This window comes from Perna viridis, chromosome 5, assembly GCF_037379345.1.
Source record: "Perna viridis isolate PV_CMFRI_1.1 ecotype Kerala chromosome 5, ASM3737934v1, whole genome shotgun sequence".
In the NCBI taxonomy this organism is placed as follows: Eukaryota; Metazoa; Mollusca; class Bivalvia; order Mytilida; family Mytilidae; genus Perna; species Perna viridis.
Genome location: NC_142449.1, coordinates 50,863,211 through 50,881,938, shown reverse-complemented (window position 1 = coordinate 50,881,938; position 18,728 = coordinate 50,863,211). Strand labels below are relative to the sequence as shown.

General features: G+C 32.8%; 1 protein-coding gene and 1 long non-coding RNA gene across 2 annotated transcripts in view; one reads left to right on the top strand and one right to left on the bottom strand.

Moving 5' to 3' along the window:
- Positions 1-11,688: 11,688 nt before the first annotated feature.
- Positions 11,689-13,397, bottom strand: LOC148618137 (uncharacterized). The gene is made up of 2 exons (XR_015922664.1): positions 12,503-13,397; positions 11,689-11,884 (listed from the first exon to the last, which is right to left on the bottom strand). It is a non-coding gene; the product is annotated as an uncharacterized LOC148618137 (long non-coding RNA).
- Positions 13,398-13,422: 25 nt separating this feature from the next.
- Positions 13,423-18,728, top strand: part of LOC148618136 (uncharacterized) — a 28,061-nt gene continuing 22,755 nt past the window's right edge. The window contains exon 1 of the mRNA XM_088586024.1: positions 13,423-13,504. The gene's annotated coding sequence lies outside the window, so the exon portion shown is untranslated. The remainder of the gene's footprint in view (positions 13,505-18,728) is intronic.

The following is an 18,728-nucleotide window of genomic DNA, read 5'->3' as shown; positions in this document are numbered from 1 at the left end:
ATTACATTAAACCAAACCCTATTCTATACATCTCACTCTGCTACACTCCCTTTACAAAACAAGTATTGACACTCCTGATTCTGAACCTACCTCATCATTATACAGACTTGTTGCCATCATTTTGGATATTGGTTTCCAAAGACTCTTTAAACCAGTATGTGCATTCTTTTGATTACTGTTGTAACCTTGGTTCACTTGATTACTCTTACATGATGGTCTCCTTCCTTTCATACAAAAACCTCTTGAACTTCATTACATTAAACCAAACCCTATTCTATACATCTCACTCTGCTACACTCCCTTTACAAAACAAGTATTGACACTCCTGATTCTGAACCTACCTCATTATTATACAGACTTGTTGCCATCATTTTGGATATTGGTTTCCAAAGACTCTTTAAACCAGTATGTGTGAAAAGTCAAGATGACGAAAAACGATAATTTCTTCTTTCTGAGTGGTGTAGGGCTCTGAACAAGCGGTGTTGCCACAGATGTCACAGCGCTACGAGTTCGAGTCCCGCGGAGGGAACAACTAAATATATGCTTTGCAAATTTGACAGTTTAAACATCGTTGGGAATTTTTTCAGACCCTTCTATACTTACATTACCTTCTCAGAGAGAGAGAGAGAGAGGAGGGAACAAGTTTTAAGAATAAAGAAAAATAGTTTTTTGCCTCAAAGCTGAATAAAAAAAATGGCCCAAATGTACAAAAATGCATCAAATCATTTTTTGCGACAGAGATTCCGTAGATGAGTTGTATAAGGGTACTTGAAAAATAAATCAAAGTTGATGAGTGTTGCATCCGGTAGTAATCTCAGCCCAAGTAGTAAAAGAGTTCTTAAGTGCAATAAAAACATGCTGTTTGAAAACCTACACTATTTATACATTGGATGGAAATGTGGTACTTCTCCTGGCAAAGGCGTCGGTGTTCGATTTTCTTGGTCTCCGCCGGAATTTGCATTGTTACTTTCGACATCATTTGTATCGACGGTGCTTGTTTTACACAATTGAAAACAGATTATCTTTACAAAAAATATGTATATAATAACTGAACCGTTACAGGAAAAAACATATGATAATTAAATAGCATCTTTGAAGACTGGAAATATTATATTTACCTTAGGAAGTTTAAAAATAAGAAGAAAAGCTTTATTATGTACATGAAGCTAGTGCAGAAACTCTGAAAATTTGTGTGAAAATTTCATAAACAGGAATAAAAAAGTAAATATCAACTGTTATATTGTTTATGTATCGGTTTGGGAGAAAAATATATAAAATATTGCCTTTTAACATTTTTAGATAGATAATTTGATAGTTGTTTACAAAACCTAAAATATTGGAATAAAAGGTGAATATCCACAACAATATGTTGTTACTTTTTTTATTCTTTGTATCTTATAATTACACAGTTAAATACAAATGTACTGTCCTATAATTAACACGTAGAATTTTATTTTCGAATTTAATCTGAGTAGTCAAATAACTTTAAAAATATAAATAAATAAAGGGAGGAATAAGTCGATAATTCGTATTCCAATGTCACAAAACAATTGTATATTTTTGTCCACTAACATGTTAGATTTGCTGGTAAACTTACAAAAACTACATGAACTAATGTTGAATTAATCGTCTTTCTAAGGAGTTGTGGCTGAATGAGAAAAAGAAAATGCAAATGCATTCTTTGCTTAATAAGAGGAAAACGAAACATAATTTCTATACGAAAGTTCTAAAAGGATCCTTACTTCAACAAGAATTTATCCATACATGAATCACAATATGTTGAATACTTTAACCCATGGCAGAAATTGTATAAACGGAATTTTTGTTTTAGAAATTAGCAAAACAAAACTGCAGTTTGCATGCAGCTATGTTTGTCTATGGATCAAAAATCCGAAAAATAGTCTTGTGACAACACCCTAGGCACATACTGATAAAGTTTGATAAGAATCTATTCGATAATTTCAAAAAATGAATATTTTAGAAATAATAAAATGAAATTAGCAATAACAAAAACAAAAACAAAAACAAAACAAAAAACGTAAAAATTGCAGCACTCAAACATGGAACAATATAATTTTACAAAAATGTCACCATGGATAGTCTTCAACTTGCGGAACACTATTAGTTATATCAGAATTTTCTAAACTAAATGATTTTGGAGATATTTGCAAGTAAACCGCTGTTCAACCTCTACAATCTATGTTTGTAACATGCCATACTTGTCGACTGATCAAAATATCACAATCCGTTTCTAGGAAGATACCTTGAGAAGTATTCATATTTGGTTCCCTTTGGTCTGTTTGTTTCATATGAGAAGTTCGTTTTGAGATAATGACAAGAATTGGATAGAAATAAAATAAGTCAGGGATCGTAAAGATAACTTTTTTCTGGGATATTGACTGATAAAATACCTTGTTGTCTTTTTGATAATTCAATGAACTGCTATAGTTTACACTTGAATAACCATAAACCATAAAAATGGTATTAATTGCATAAAACAGAAATACGTCTTAACTACGTCTTTGGGTCAACTCAGAATTTGAAATTTCACATCAGTTTTTTGTCAGAATACTGATAAAATCATGTTTGGTTCTAAAAGGTCCAGTAGTATCAGAGGAGAAGAATTTTGATTAAAACAAATTGCCTATGATGAAGACGACAACGGATGCAAAGTCTTTGCAATAGCTCACTATTGCCTTCGGTTCAGGTGAGCTAAAAAAAGGAACGGTCAGCAATTTGTTTAAAAGGAGGTAGATGTAAAAGCAATACTGAAGTTGTTATATGAGTTAATAAACATTTAGAGGATAAAATACATATATTTTTCGCACACAGTCTGTTTACAACACTCAAAAGCCAGCATTTTTTAATTATAATCTTGTTGAAACAAAACAAATGTGCCCCAACGTGAGTTAAATATCTTACTTATACCACTGTAGTATCTGTTCCTTACAATCATAATTAGTTTACCAAAAAGGTTAATAAACCCATCAAATTAAAGAAAGAAGTTGAATTAACTATACTGCTACTACTAAAATAAGCAGAAGCGAATTACTAAAATAGAATTTCAGAACACATATGAGAAGTTGGTTTTTAAGATGGGAATTATCCAAGACCAGAAAAATATATATATTCCTGTAACGCAGGGACAAAAGCTAGTGTATGGTGTTTTGTTCCACTGTTGTTTCGTTGAAAATGTAGATGTTTTTGTCCCAGACCTCACTAATGATAGTACTTATATTCCTTGAAATTAAATTGTCATATGTAACTATTTGGCATTGTTTTTGCAATAAAATTAGCAGGACAGTTAGTAAGTAAGAGTGAATAACTAATAGATGATCACCAGTTTGCGGAACTTGATCTGCGCACGAGTTAAATCTTCAAGCGTTCTTGGTACGAATAATCATTTTTGGTTATTCATTATAACCTATTTATTATAATTATTATGTCTTAATTTAGCAATATTTTCCACACAAATTTTTAATTTTGTGACGATTTGTATCAACGTTTTGACGTATTTGCGAGAGAAAGTCCGAGAGTGAAATTACCAAAAAATATTTCACAATATATATGAAGTATCGATATTTATTAAACTGGGAATAATGATAACATATTGATATCTATGAATTGATAAGAATATATCTACGGTATATGAAAATATTCATGAAAAATTGCTAATACACATGTTTAGTTAACAATTAGTAATATTTCAATGACATATATTATTTTATCTAAATAACAAAAATTCCTTTTCAATGATACATTTTATCTATTCATCAATGTGTCTGCATGCACCAAAATAGACACATTACATACATACGCTGTAGCTAGCCGTCAAATGATTAGTCGTCCTGATAACACAGTATACTATTAACAGGGCATTATAAAAATGATTAAATAAATCAATCGGGATATTGTGACCAGGCAATTTACATTTCTCCTTAAAGATAACCCTAAAGAAATACGTCTTAAGTTTGAATAAGGAGTTAATGTCATGCATTAAGGATTAATATCGAAGTTTAAGTCAAGTCTATTCATGATTTGTAAAGTATTTAAAATGACATATTTTATGTATATATATACAAAGTCTCAGAATGTGAGACCTTTCTCTACGTTTACGTATCTTCCCTGTATCAATTTAATCCGATGGAGCAGTGTAGCGAATAGAGTCGTCACATTCTGAGACGTTGTATAATATTGATTTGTTGTGACATGCATCATTAATTTGATCCTCTATCCTACATAATAACATCTAAATGAACTGTCCCGTACTCCCATACATCGTGTTCTAAGTTACAGCCCTAGATTAATCCTACGAGGAGGAATGACCCGGCCAGCGAAAGCTATATTTTATATAGCCTAGCTGGCCGAGTGGTCTAGGGCGCTGGACTTTGTGCAGGCGGTTTTGCCATAGATGTCACAGCGGTACGAGTTCGTGTCAAAACTTTGCATCGCAAATTTGACAGTTCTAACATCGTTGGGAATTTTTCAGACCTTTCTATATATATATATATATATATATATATTAATATATATTTATATATATATATTGATTATCTTTAATTATTTCTACAAAACGATATATGCACGTTCAAAGAATTAAAGTGACCGGAACATCGACTGCTTCTTATTGCTATTCTTATATCCTTATTATAATTACTGCGCATTTAAATTATATTTTTATATACAAAATCAAAAGAAATTCAACACCAAAAACAAACGTCTTGGTACTTCGTTAACGTTTACATTTACAATCATTGACAAAAATCAAACCGAAACAGAGGGACAACTAAGAGCAACGAGAGTAAAAGATACAAATACATGACTATAGGTAAAACAGGAACAAAGACACCAGAATAAAATACAATCAAATATAAAAAAAAACAACTATTTATTAGTTTATTCATGTAAACGCAGTACTCAAGTTCCTCAAAGAAATTTAGAAAGACAGTGAACTTACATACTCGCTTACAGAATTGTCTTAACTCTGACTACTAATTTGAGAAAGGGGTACCGCGGGGCACCAACCATTCATTTAAAAATATTAATATTTCTTCTCAAAAGAATGTTGACAAACGCATTGTAAGAACTGCATAGATGTATAATATTAAAAAGTAATAAAGGGAACCAAGATTCTACCGTGCATCAAAAGGAAACAATCCAAGGACAAAGACTAGATATGGAAAACAGACACACACAACAAAGAATATAAACTAACTAAAATAATGCATACAAATTAACAAAACTAAATAAGGAACTATGACTTCACTAAAACCAGGTGCATCGATAGATAGGGTAAGTGTCCTCTACTTTTCTAGAAACATAAAAAATCAAAACAAGAGTTGACAAAAGAGGAAAGGAAAACTATGAAACGTTGAACAAATACGATTTCATGATGCAGATGAAACTTCTGTTGTGATGACTTCAATATTGTTACAACATAACCCTGTACCAGAGGCCTAATTGTAAAGAGTATTGCTCAGTTCAAAAAGTATGCGTAGTTACAGCAAACTCTGGCATTCCGTATGAGTTGTGATATGAAAACTCCAAACGTGCTGAAGGGGTATAGCCGCAGATGGAAGGAAAGTTGACAATACGGAATTAAAAGTCTGCATTTGTCGTTTAGTCTGGTCAAAAGTCTTCCAGATTTTTGCAGAATTTTGCAGATCCAGCTATGTAGCGTTGTTTGTACTGATTATTGTGGACTTTTGCAATACAGTACATAGACGGTATATCACAATTATCGTCTTTTGTAGAAAGATCAAAAGAGGATAGCACAAATTTATGGTTTTTCACTTACTTCTTTAAAAGGCAAATTACTCTACATTTGAATTAATGTTAAATGGGGAAAAATAATGTGGAAGTTAAATCCAACAGCTAATATAACCGCTTTTTACACCCCTTTTTCTCACATAACGGCTATTTGAAATATTGCTTCACACCTCTTCGTATTCACATTTTCAAAGTAACGGTTGTCATTTATAAAATAAAGGTAGGTATCTCTCATGGAAGTACAGACATTTATTATATTAAAGCAATATCGATTAAGATACTGAAACAACAAATACAAAATCAATATCGAAGTTTATTTACTACCATATACCCCGTTTTATATGCCCCGTGTAGAACGTACTGTGTAAAAACATCAATGGTTTTTATTCAGAAAAAAAACCTTAGTTTTGCACATTGGCAGGCGCTCCAGACCTTCTTGAAGCGTCAAGTCTTAGTTTGATTGGCTTTTTACAAACAGCGTGGATATATCAATATGTTTAATTTAGAAAATGCCCTTTGAAGCCATATTGTGTGTATCCACGTGATCGGGGTATCAGTAAAGTGTGTAAAGTCATTCCACACATTTACCAAGAAATTATGCACCAAAAAATACAAAGACTCAATGGGTAACGGATATACGGTAATTGCATCTTTTTTCTTTTATTATATTGTAATTAAGAATGATTAAAGATGATCTTATCAGGGGTCCCAACAATTCTTTTTGTATTGTTTAAGACAGAATAGTGGTTCAATTTTTACGTTCTAAGTCAGACAAACTCTGAGTCATAATATGAATACTCCATACGCAGGTGCTGAAGGGTTGTTGCCACAGATGCAAGAAAAGTTGACAATTTTGAATAAAAAGTCATCACGTTTGTCGTAAAGCTTGGTAAATAGTTTTCCCTTACCATCGATTTCTAAGTGTAGGTCAAGATATGAGGCTGTCTTCGCAGTGTCAGGGTCAGTAGATATGTGTTTATATAGTTGACAATGATTGAGAAAAACAAAATGTCTATTTCAATTTTACCAATGTCAGATGATACTAGCGCATGTTTTTGTGCTTATAGAATGCAATTATTGAAATGTAAAGTTTAAGTCCTTACTGTGTGTTTTTTTTTTTTTTTTTTTTATTTTGTGGTCTTTTTTTTTGGTGATACAGCTAGCTATTGCGAATTGATTCTTTTAAAAAGGTTATTAATTGCCAAATCACTAAACTGGTGTCGAGTACAACAATATAGGGACGTGTGGAAACTTGAAACAGACGGTGACTAAAAGAATGCAATGTGAACAGCCCTAAAACAGGAAATATCATGTTAAATGGCATAATGAGTAAAATCAAGTAATATTTCACAAGTTCGATGGTTTGTCAATCATATATGACGATAATTTGTTTTAACTAATGTTGCTCAGCAAGATGATCAAAACGTGGAACATAAAAGAAAATGTGAAATTCTGAAAATTACACTTTTTTACACATATGCCATAAATTTGAGATTTACATTGTTGGCATGCTCTGAACTAGCAATTTGTTCCAATACTGAGACCTGTTTTCTTGGGGGAATTTCTAGGAAATATCTTTTATGAAAAAACTTTTGATAATTTCAATATATAGAATGACTTGTGACGTTTTCGTCGTTCAATAACTTGTAGAGTTTAATTTATAGGACTTTTTATGGAATCAGTTCAAATTGTTTGTGAACACAACTCAGATGAATACCCTTGACGTATAAAATTTTATTGACAGTTAACAAAGGTTTTGAACACTGTGTTATAGACACTGGTTGTGTGCTAATCTTGAACATTGAATTATAAAACTAAAAATATTTACAAACACTGTAATAAGAAACAATACAAACTAGGAAGAACTAAATGTTTTTTGGTAATATGGGTGTAAAACACTTTTAATCAAATCTCTCCCGCTTCACTCTCGGTAGATTGCTCCAGATTGTGTTTTGTTCCACGATAAAAATTTTCATTTCTGTTGAAATCATCGAGGCAGTTGTTTGGTAATCTGAAGTGTTGACTTACTGGGAGTAAAGGCTTTTTTGTTAGATCGCTCCTGTGTCCGTTCTAGCGCTTGTGAAAAGGCTGTTTAGACTCACCAACATATTAAAGGCCAAAGATAGGGAAGTGAAGCAAATATTTCACATTAGCCCTCTTGAAGTGCACGTTACAAAATATTTTGTAGAGTTTCGCCGTGACTGTGCTTGTGAATAATGACGAGTGGTGCATTTAGTTGCAACCTTTTGTCACCACAGGAGCGACTCTCACCTGGACTCAAATTCGGCTAAGATATTTCAGCCCTCACAAGCAGACTACGCAAACTGTCTGGCTGTCTGAAAGCTATCATAGGTGGTTCGGGAAAGACTTCGGATAATGTTTAATTTCTCTCGACAGAGGCCAAGTGCTGACGAATGGTATAGTGGCTGTTTTTAAGACTGGCGTGGTATGTTAGAACACAAGGGGTTCTTTTACACTTTTTCTTTGCCTTGTACTGTAACAGACTACTTCTTGGGATATAGTGAATTTTTTTTTTGGAACCTTTCTTTGATGTTCTTGTATCTATATTCCATTCTTTTTAAATTGTTCTTCAGTTGACCTAGACGTTTTTGTTCAGGATTCGTCATTTTAACAAATGCGCCTTAGCCTGTATATTTAAACGTCTAAATATCTTTAACATCCCATAATGATGGTAAAATTTACATAGAATAATTTGAATGACCGATATCCTTCTTATATCGGACTTTGAATCCGGATAGGGATCGGTCTTAAACAATCATGCGTCTCGGCGTGGAAGGTAATAACCGATGAGTTCAAATGTCAATCGTCGTGTCGTTAGCATGTGCTTCAAATGATTTTCATTAAGGTCTTATGTTCGTTTTAGCCCCTTGCAGGTCCGGGTGTTAAAAGAATAGGCCTGCAGCAGCGCTAAGCTTGTCGTAAAAGGCGACTAAATAGTGCTCAGAAACCTAGCCGGGGGCTAGGGCGCTTTGCCCACAGAGCAACTGGGATGTGTGCCCCAGGTGGTTGAATGGGGTACCCCTGGCGTGTTACATGCTGGGGTTGTCAGGCTATAATACAGAAAACCTGGCCGCAAACCATAGTGGTGCACCGTGTTGGAAAAGATGCCACGTTCCTCGCACATTAAAGAACCCTACTGTGGTATTCTCCCAGAGTAGGAACAATAGGGCTCCGCCACAGGAGGCTAAATTGCCCGACCCTACCCATCTCTCCCTATTTCCAGTGGCAATCAAAATTTGTCGACCCCATTGTTCTTGTGTCCCATCCCTTTTTTCTTCATCATTTCATGTTCATTTTATCATCAATTTCATGTTCATCGTCTGAATATAGCTGAAAAATTGCTGCTCAGACGTTAAACCCCAACAAACAAACAAACATAAGGTCGTTTTACAATTTTACGATGGCTCTATGACAGAAAATGGAAAACAATTAATGACACAATTCTGTATTCCTAGTATTTATGGAAGGAAGGGATATATATAAAACAAAAATAGGGGTAGGGTAAAAATTAGGGAATAAAACCCACACAAAAATCGTATGAAATTAAAATAACTTTCTGAAATAATATCAAAGTTAAAAAAAACAATAATAGCAACGACAGCTTATACTTAGATTCACAAAGAGGAATTCTCATATTTCGTCTTTTTTTTTTATATGTATGTACTTTTGTTTTACCTTTTTATTATTTGACAATAAAGTATCCATTCAGTCAAAGTCTTACTACATAAATACACAGAGTGTTGCACTAGTTGGAACCCAAGGTTATCTAACACTTACACAGCCTGGTTAATGATCCCTACAGATACGTGTAAAACCATTCGCCTTGCTTACATGTTACTAAAGCAACAAACAATGAGTGACAAAGGATCAAATGGTGCATATGCAACTAACATGCAAGATTAAATATTGTGACTGTAGATTAGACACATAAAATAATCTAGAATATGTTCCTGTAAGCACTAATATTATATTCTCCTTAAAAATTAATTAAAAATTCAACATTATTTTTTTTCAAGTATTTCATTAGATAACAAAGTAAATATCTTATTCATTTAATTTTTGAAGAGTAATTTTGTTTTCTAAAATTGCACTTTGAGCAGTACAATAGTTACATATGATTTGAAGAAGACACATGACATTTAAGAATGAATATAGGTCCATGCAACACTCATGCAAGACTCACTGGGAGCCTTAAGCCGCCCCCAGACCCCTTGCCGTAATTTGGGTTTTCTCTTATTCATTTTTTATTTCCTGCTACTAAAACAATTAGTGAAAACACTGGTATTGGTGTATAGCATATAGTGCTGTACCAGCCTTAGACCAAGACCTAAAATGAAAATGTTTTTTTCTCGTTTATTTCATCTGGAGAAGTTGTTTGTAATTTTTTTATCCAAAAGTTTTCCCGTGACATTTTTTTACATTTTGACCAATTTTTATTATGTTCTATGATCGTAACAACAATGTTGTAGAGATCCTCCTGAGTGTGTCCGGCAGATCTAAGATGGCGACTTAGTGGGAGATCTGGTTTACATTTGCAGTCACTGCGATGACCATTCATGCGCCTGATGAAAGGTTGTTCTGTTTTGCCAACGTTCTGCATACCACATTGGCACTGGAGAAGGTATATGATGTTTTCGGTTCTGCAAGTCACGTCGCCAAAAATGGCAAATTCCTTTTCTGTGCAGTAGCTTTTCAATGTTTTCGTGTGTAGTATCTAGTTACAGGTCTTATATCCATTATCTCCACATGGTCGACACTGGCCCCGTGTTTTTTGTTTGAGCTGAGTTAAAATCTCTGCTCTTACTAGGGCATCCTAGGTCTACAGAATGCCAGAACCGGGGCCCCAAGAAAGAGTTTGGATGTTTTTAGTACAACGTTTTGGATGACAGCTATTGGGAGACAAGTATTGGTGACTATCAGTTGGTTTACAGTGAAGATCTTTTGACATTTCACCGTCTCTTACAGACTTAGTAGTATCCAAATATGTGATTTAAGTGACAGAAATTCAATGGGTGAATTTGATTGATGGATGAGCGTTGTTGGGATGTGTGATAAAATTGTCTAAATTTTGTTTACACTCAGTCCATGTCATGTCGACATCATCGATGAATCGAAACAAAGAGAGGGGTTTCGCTAAGGATATTGAAATTATTTTATTTTTTTTATTTACCCACGAAGGTGTTAGCATACGAAGGAGCCATTTTTATTCCCATAGCTGTACCATTGATTTGGAGGTAGTGTTCATCGTTTAAAGTGAAGTTGTTACACTTCCAAACTAAAGTGAGTAAATTTACTAAGCAGTCAGTAGGGGGGGTCCAAAATATCTTGTGATTTCCAAGCTTCTCTGCTATCTTCTATACAGTCATCGTGTGGGATATTAGTATAGAGTGAAGTAACACCAAGGGAAGAGTTTCAGGAGGTAAAGGATTGATTGATTCTATTTTTCTCAAATAATCCTTGGTATTTTTTAAATATGACTGGAGCTTTTGAACAAGAGGTCGGAGATGGTAATCGACAAATTCAGAACTTTTTTCGGTAGGGTGACTATTAGCAGAAACTATGGGCCGTCCAGGGATATCTTTTCGTGAATTTTAGGCAGAAGTTAAAAACATCCGGGTCTCGGATCCTCTGGTTTTAGATATTCTAACTATTCTTCAGTAATGCTGCTGTCCTTGCACATTTTGTTCAGTTCTGAAGTGATTTTTTACTGAAAGATTTAGTAGGGTCGCTTGGTAGCTTTTTACAAAAACTTTCATCCGAAAGCTGACGCATTGCATCTAGTATGGCACTGGTCTTGTCTGCTGGTTTTATAACTATATTGTCACGGTTTTTCAACGACTGTAATGCTTTTTTCTCATCGGGTGGGAAGTTGAAGAAAGACAGAATGTAGTTGTTGGATAAGTGTTTGATATCTGATTTTATTTGGTCAATAACATTTTCTAGCGTTTGGGTGTATAGATCACTTTCGTCATGGTCGGAGTCAAAACTATCAGGGTCCACATCCTGGTATTCTTATTTATCAGCAAAATGTTCTCTGAGCCTGAGGGATCCAGCAAATTTGTCTAGTTCAGCTTCTAGTTGAACTTCATCTATACTGTTAAGAGTAGGACAAGTATTAAAATCTTTAGATAAAACTCTGGTTTCAGTTTCAAATAGAGCAAAAAATGAGAGGTTGACAATTAGAAAGTAAATTGTTGAAGAAACAAAACACAAAAATATTGTTAAATAGCCAAAATATCCGAAAATAGTTTATAGTTTTTCCTGTTGCGACACATTGATTCATAAGTGGTAGGTATTAGGGTACTACAAAAAATCATTTTTGATTTGATGAGTGGTGTTGCACGGGGGATAGCTCAGCCCATGTACTACATTTGAATAAAAATCAATGAACATAAATCACGCTAGACAGTAATACATAAACTATTAAATGTATACCTAATAGACTAGAAATTTTGATTCTCTGGTAGAGGATGTTTACACCAATAAAGTATTTTTTTTCCAAATTTATATATCATTTGTGTATAAGTAAAGGTCTCGGTATAAAGAAAAAGAAGAGGTATCAGTAATTCTTGTCACTTTCAGGTTTATTTTGGTAGATGAAATGGATGATCAAATAATTATTTAGAGATAACAAATCACTTATTTCGATCGGAGAATAAATTAAAATGATAATCTAGTCGCTTATCCGGTCCGGTCCGTTGTATAAACCTACCTTCATACAAATCAACCAAGATCGGCGCTCAGTTTGTTCCAATAGGAATTTCACTGGAGTCTGTTGTTCAACTTGTCATTAATCTTAATAAGTAATTAAAATACCTTAATCAATTGATTAAAATTAATTATGGAATTAACTTGTTGTTCAACTTAATAAATCATTAAAAAATTAAATCATGTCATTATATTTAACTCACCCATTGGACCTGAATTAAAATTGTTTAATCACGTAATTAAAACACCATTTACACAGTTTGTGATAATGCATCAGGGTCAAAACCATGTTTTTAGCAAAACCCGGGTAAAGAGTTATCTCCCATTGACCTCGAAACAATGTAAACAAAGTGTGACAAGTTATACATTTTACATTAAGTAAGTTGAAGTGAATGTAATGTCATTTACATGTTCTTAGCTACCTCAATATGAAATTATATTGCCTTGAATGCACGACTATGAAAGTGTAAGTTTATAAAAAAAAAAAGCCATTACCATTCAGAAATGACTCTTGGTACATTTTTGACTATATTGTACTTTATAACTTTTTTTTGCCACATAAAAATGTAATATTTCAGAAGGATAAGCTACAAAATCAATATCTGGTTATATTTAAGTAACATAGAGTGCCAGAAGTTGATATTAAAGTGCATTATAGGATGCAGTTTGTATTTTAATCATCGACTGAAATTTAATACAATGATTAACAAATCAATGATTAAATTAGACAACAAAATTTAATCATTTAATTTACTAAACCTTATCTCTGGACATTAAAATGAAGAGCCTATAAGAGCAAAACAAATAGATATCACTGTCCGCAAACAAACTGTTTTTAACTTCATAAAGAGTAGTTGTAGAAGATAAAGTACGAAATATAAGCACAAACATAGCTTGTCGGTCCACTAGATAACCTGTGTCGCAGCAGTGCCCAAATATAAATGCTATATCTCTCTATCAACATAGGATTATCCGACCTATCGTAAAAGTGACTCACTTATTGCACGTAAGTAATTTGTTTCCCATTGGTCAGGTTAAAACTTTTATTTGAAAAAAATATATCTTCGAATGTATGTTTTACTCAGTTTATTTTTGAATTCAAGTGCTTACCTTTATTTTAATTGTTTTCCTTTTTTCATATGTATTAACTTCTGCAAGACTTAAACTGATTTAACTGGTTTAATTCAAGACAGTGTATTTCTAAAGTTATTTCACACGGAAAACAAACTTTATATGTTGTAATTTAACAACTGTTACATCTTAAAATAAAAACACCGGAAGACTTTTACAGGTGTTGAACACAAAAATGATCTTGCTTGTTTAATCCGACGTTTATGGTGATGAAAAGATCATGCAGTGGTTAATGAAATGATCCCTTTTTACATAATTTCAGTATTTCAGAAAAGAAGTATGTCTGTTTTTTTTTTTTTTTTTTTTTTTTTTTTTTTTTTTTTTTTTTTTTTTTTTTTTTACTCTCGGACTTCTGTATATTTGAAACATCAATATGCAAATATCACCAGTTGAAATATCTTTAAATGTATGGTTTTTTTTTAATATACAATCATATACAAGTATAAAGACAAATATTGGTTTTATCGCGAATAAAAACATGTCACACAGGATTTAGTGAACACATGTAATAAAATGTCCCAGAAAACAAGATGCGTAAAGTTCGAAATGATGGAATTGATTGAAAAAAAATAATTCATACTCACGATACATTTTAAAAAATGTTATGAATTGCTGCTGACATTGCGATATGGCGCGTAAAAAATAAGTACTTTACTGACTTTCAAGTCACACAGAGAGAGTTTGCAAAATCTAAAATAAATACTCTTCCGATCATCTTCCTCATAATTACAAAATTTTATAGATGAAGAATATACCAATGATGTAGTCTGAGCACAGTGAGGAAATGAAATGATTGTTGGGAAGAAAACATTTTGATAGCTAATCATGTAGGCATGTTAGTTTCGAATATAAATCCTGTAAACACACGTAAAACAAAACGAAAAAGTTACAAATGTCAACAATCGTTATCTCAGATTACCTTCTCAGACAGAAATAAAATATCGGCCAGATAAAGTGCCTCTTCTACATCTATAGCTAGTATCAACTCATGACAAAAACTTAAACATTAGTCATACCTATATATATATAACGTCTCAGAATGTGACGACTCTATTCGCTACACTGCTCCATCGGATCAAGTTGATACAGGGAAGATATGTAAACGTATAGAAAGGTCTGAAAAATTCTCAACGATGTTAGAACTGTCAAATTTGCGATGCAAATGTATGGACGTTCCCTCCGCAGGACTCGAACTTGTACCGCTGTGACATCTATGGCAACACCACCTGCACAAAGTCCAGCGCCCTAGACCACTCGGCCAGCTAGGCTATATAAAAATATAGCTTTCGCTGGCCGGGTCATTCCTCCTCGTAGCATTAATCTAGGGCTGTAACTTAGTACACGATGTATGGTAGTACGGAACAGTTCATCTAGGTGTTATTATGTTGATGTTTCAAACTATATTTTTAAATAGCTTCTGTAATTTGACAGTTCTAACATAGTTGAAATTTTTCAGACCTTTCTATATATAGTTGATACATATATAATAACAAACAATGTTTAATATTACATACTTTCAGTTAATACTATATTCTTAGCTCATCTGATATGGGTTTGTTACCTTTAACCGTTCAAAGCAAGAATGTTGTATGTATATCTATTACGCAGTCAGTTTCCAACTACCAACCACTGTATTTTCAAACTTTCAGTGTTGCCCTAACTAATGCACAAACATGTATATAAATCTACCTTTTCTGAAACTTTACATGACGTACTGGCCAAATTCTAGACCTTGTAAAATAAAAAGTAGGTGATGATGCTAAATCCACACGAGAAAGATGTAACAAACAGATGCACATCGGGAGAGGAAAGCACACGATTAATAATATTATTCAGGACAGGACACAAATAATTAGCAACATATTTCATTAGTGGAAAGGAAATCTTGTCCTCAACATAATTGTCAGTCTTTTATGTGTTAAAAACAAGTGCTGCATCCCTTGTAATGAGAACCAAGTGTCGATGCAAAATATGTCCCTTCTTTTCCATTGCATGGTCAGTCGAATCAGAAAGAAAATTAGACTTTCTTAAAAATTGCATAATTTCGATGTAAATGTGGAATAAGTCCAGATTTAGGATATATGTGACGACACCTTAGGGTGGATTTTTGCAAACCTACATAAGTCTAATGACATTTAAGAAACATAAATCCGCATGTTTTCTTAACAATATAACTACATTGTAGTATGCTTCATAAGAAGTATAAAAATGTGTGTACTATTACATTAGTTTTTTTAGTTTTGCTAGTGAATATAATTTTGTATTTATTGTTTCCTTTGAATATCCGCCCCATTGTTTCAAGTGTTGTTTATAAGACCTGGAACAGATTTGTTACGTTTTGATTCGGGATTATGATAGCTTAAGTTCATAGTCTTTTAAACTTTCGACTTAAAGTACTAAGAATGATTCCAATGGGTATTATAACAAATGGTAGTCGATAATATATTGAGGCATACAGAAAGTCAGTAGTTTCAGCTAATACAAACAGATGAGTACTTATGCTTTAAAAATTGGAATGTTTGTTTCTAATGTATAAGAGGACATATTGATAGTTTGAGATTTGCATTAAAAGGCTTTGTATTGATCTGATGAAATGTTTCAAGTTGTACTACCTCCTCTCTTTATTTCAACAAACTATGAACTGCGATACTTTTTGTTGGAGGCTTCTTGTCGGAGCAAATATGAACAATTTCGGTCTAACAATACGACTAATTACTTTTCCATGTTTATCACCAATGATTCCAATAACTGAAATGTTTATATGAAGCAAAGGCGGACTAAATATTTATTTTTGTTGGCTAAATTTCGTTTGTACTCATGATCTATAACCGATTTTAGATAAAAGGTACATATATCCTAAAATCTGTATATAAAACTGGAACGAAAATAACAATAGTCTAAAATCAGTGTAATCCTTGTATTTGTTTCGGTGATTTTAATTATTATGTACTAAACTGTTATCAGTTAGAAAATAAAATTACTCATTTTTATTCCTATTCATTTTGTAGCATTCTTTCTCTGAAACGAGTTTATAGTTGCTTTATGATAAACATAAAATTAAATTTTTCACACTTGTGAGATCATTCATACAATCTCACCAAAGGTTCAACGCTTTAATTGAAGTTTAATAAGCAAATATGATTTTGTTTCGTTAAGAACAGACAAGCTTTAAAACTGTACCTGCTTGCTTAATAGTTTGTTTCTTTTTTAGGTTCACCGGTTAAAACTTTTCCATCATTATCTCCAAATTTGAGGAAAATTATCATTCAATTGGGAAAAGGTTCTTTTTTACTTTCACATAAATTTGAAAAAAAACAACAAACCATGTTCTCGTTTAACTGAACTGAACTTTTCAATTGTATTTTACCCTTTTTAGTATAAACTCCTGGAAAACAGTAATGTAGTGGAAGGGTACCCAAGGGAACCGAGATTCTAGAGGGAATCAAAACAAATGAAAACAGCGACAAAATTTATATTAACGCAAACGGTTATGAGGTCAAGGGTACAGTAATATGACACAAACTCCAAAGCTATTACTGAACCACCACCAATAGAACCGTTTGTGCAATTTAGCTCTCGTCGTGACCACATTTGTTGCGATTCACGAACTCAGCCGTCATTTACATGCAACATAAAGCGGCTTTCATTAAACCAATGGTCCATATTCTACCAGGCTGAAATCAATTGATGACGGGATTGGTATCATATTACCGCTTTATGTCGCTGTGTACGAAAAGACGTCAGAAGACAGCTGTGCCGAACCCATTTCATCAATTTTAGAAAAGGATTAACATTTTAATTCAAAGCATCATAAATGACATGTATAAAAACTATACTTTAAAACTTACGAGTACAAAGTGTGCACGTGCAAGTGATGACGCAATAAAGCAAATGATAAAAAATGTTCCACTGAACAATATTTAGTTAGTTCGTACTCTTTTATCAAGAATATAATTTGCATCAAAAAATCAAAATTAAAGTCCGTTAATTCATAATATATTTGGTGCTGCAATACTTATTCCCAGCTGTATATGCATTTTTGTATTTAAAACAGTTCTTACAGAATTACTAAATTTTACTGCTCACGGCCTTATCTACTTCTTTGATCCTGAGGAAGTTCTGCCTTTTTATTTTGCAAAATGACATAAATACATTAATTATGAGACCTAGACAAATCTCTGTAGATGAAGGGGGTTGATTGTCTATGGTCTAAATATTCGTATACTGCATAATGACAGTAAATACTGATCTGTACAATTAACTATGAGCTATTTCCATAAACTTTATAAAAGTTCAATTACACTTTTAAAGATAGTCATATCTTTGCTTCTCTTAAATAACTAAAAATATATGGTTTTGAAGCATGGTTCAATATGTGAATATGAATGAATTTAATCACTCATGAAAGTTGTTAATTACAAATGTACTATTGAAAAGAGACATAAAGTGTTCATCAACATAACCTTCAGAGCTAAACTTCGTGAAATATTGTATTTATTTGGTCTATTCTAATGACATGTTTTCTTTATTGTCATTCCTATTCATTCTTCAATGTTCCTTTGTCAATAACTGTTTCAATTTAGTAATTAGAGGCCAACATTGTTTAAGCATACAAATACTTTGAACTAAAATGTATTGAAAGGAAAAAAAGTTATTATTCTTTTACTTGAAAATAATTTGCTTATTCCTCATTTTGTTTTGTACAATTACAAGATAATGTAAGCATCAGTTTTCCTTTTTTTGCACGAATGAAATTTTAAGGTACATGCCATTAAAAAAAGAAACCGGGTTTGTAAGGGGTGTTGATATTATAAATCACATTTTAGTGTAGGCTTAACAAATCGCCAATCAGTAAGCGAAAAACTGTTTTTCTTGAACTACTATATATTTATTCCATTTTAATCAAACAAACCTAGGGAGCATAAGTATAAACTATCCAACAATTGGATGAGACAATTTGCGCGATTCCTTTTGGAAAGAACAATCACAAGTTTATGTCTGTGACTAATTAAATGCTCTTGGCACGAAGTGCACATGATTTGGCGAAGCTGTCGGAATATTTAGTTTTTTTCATTTAAAAGATATCTATAAACTGGCAT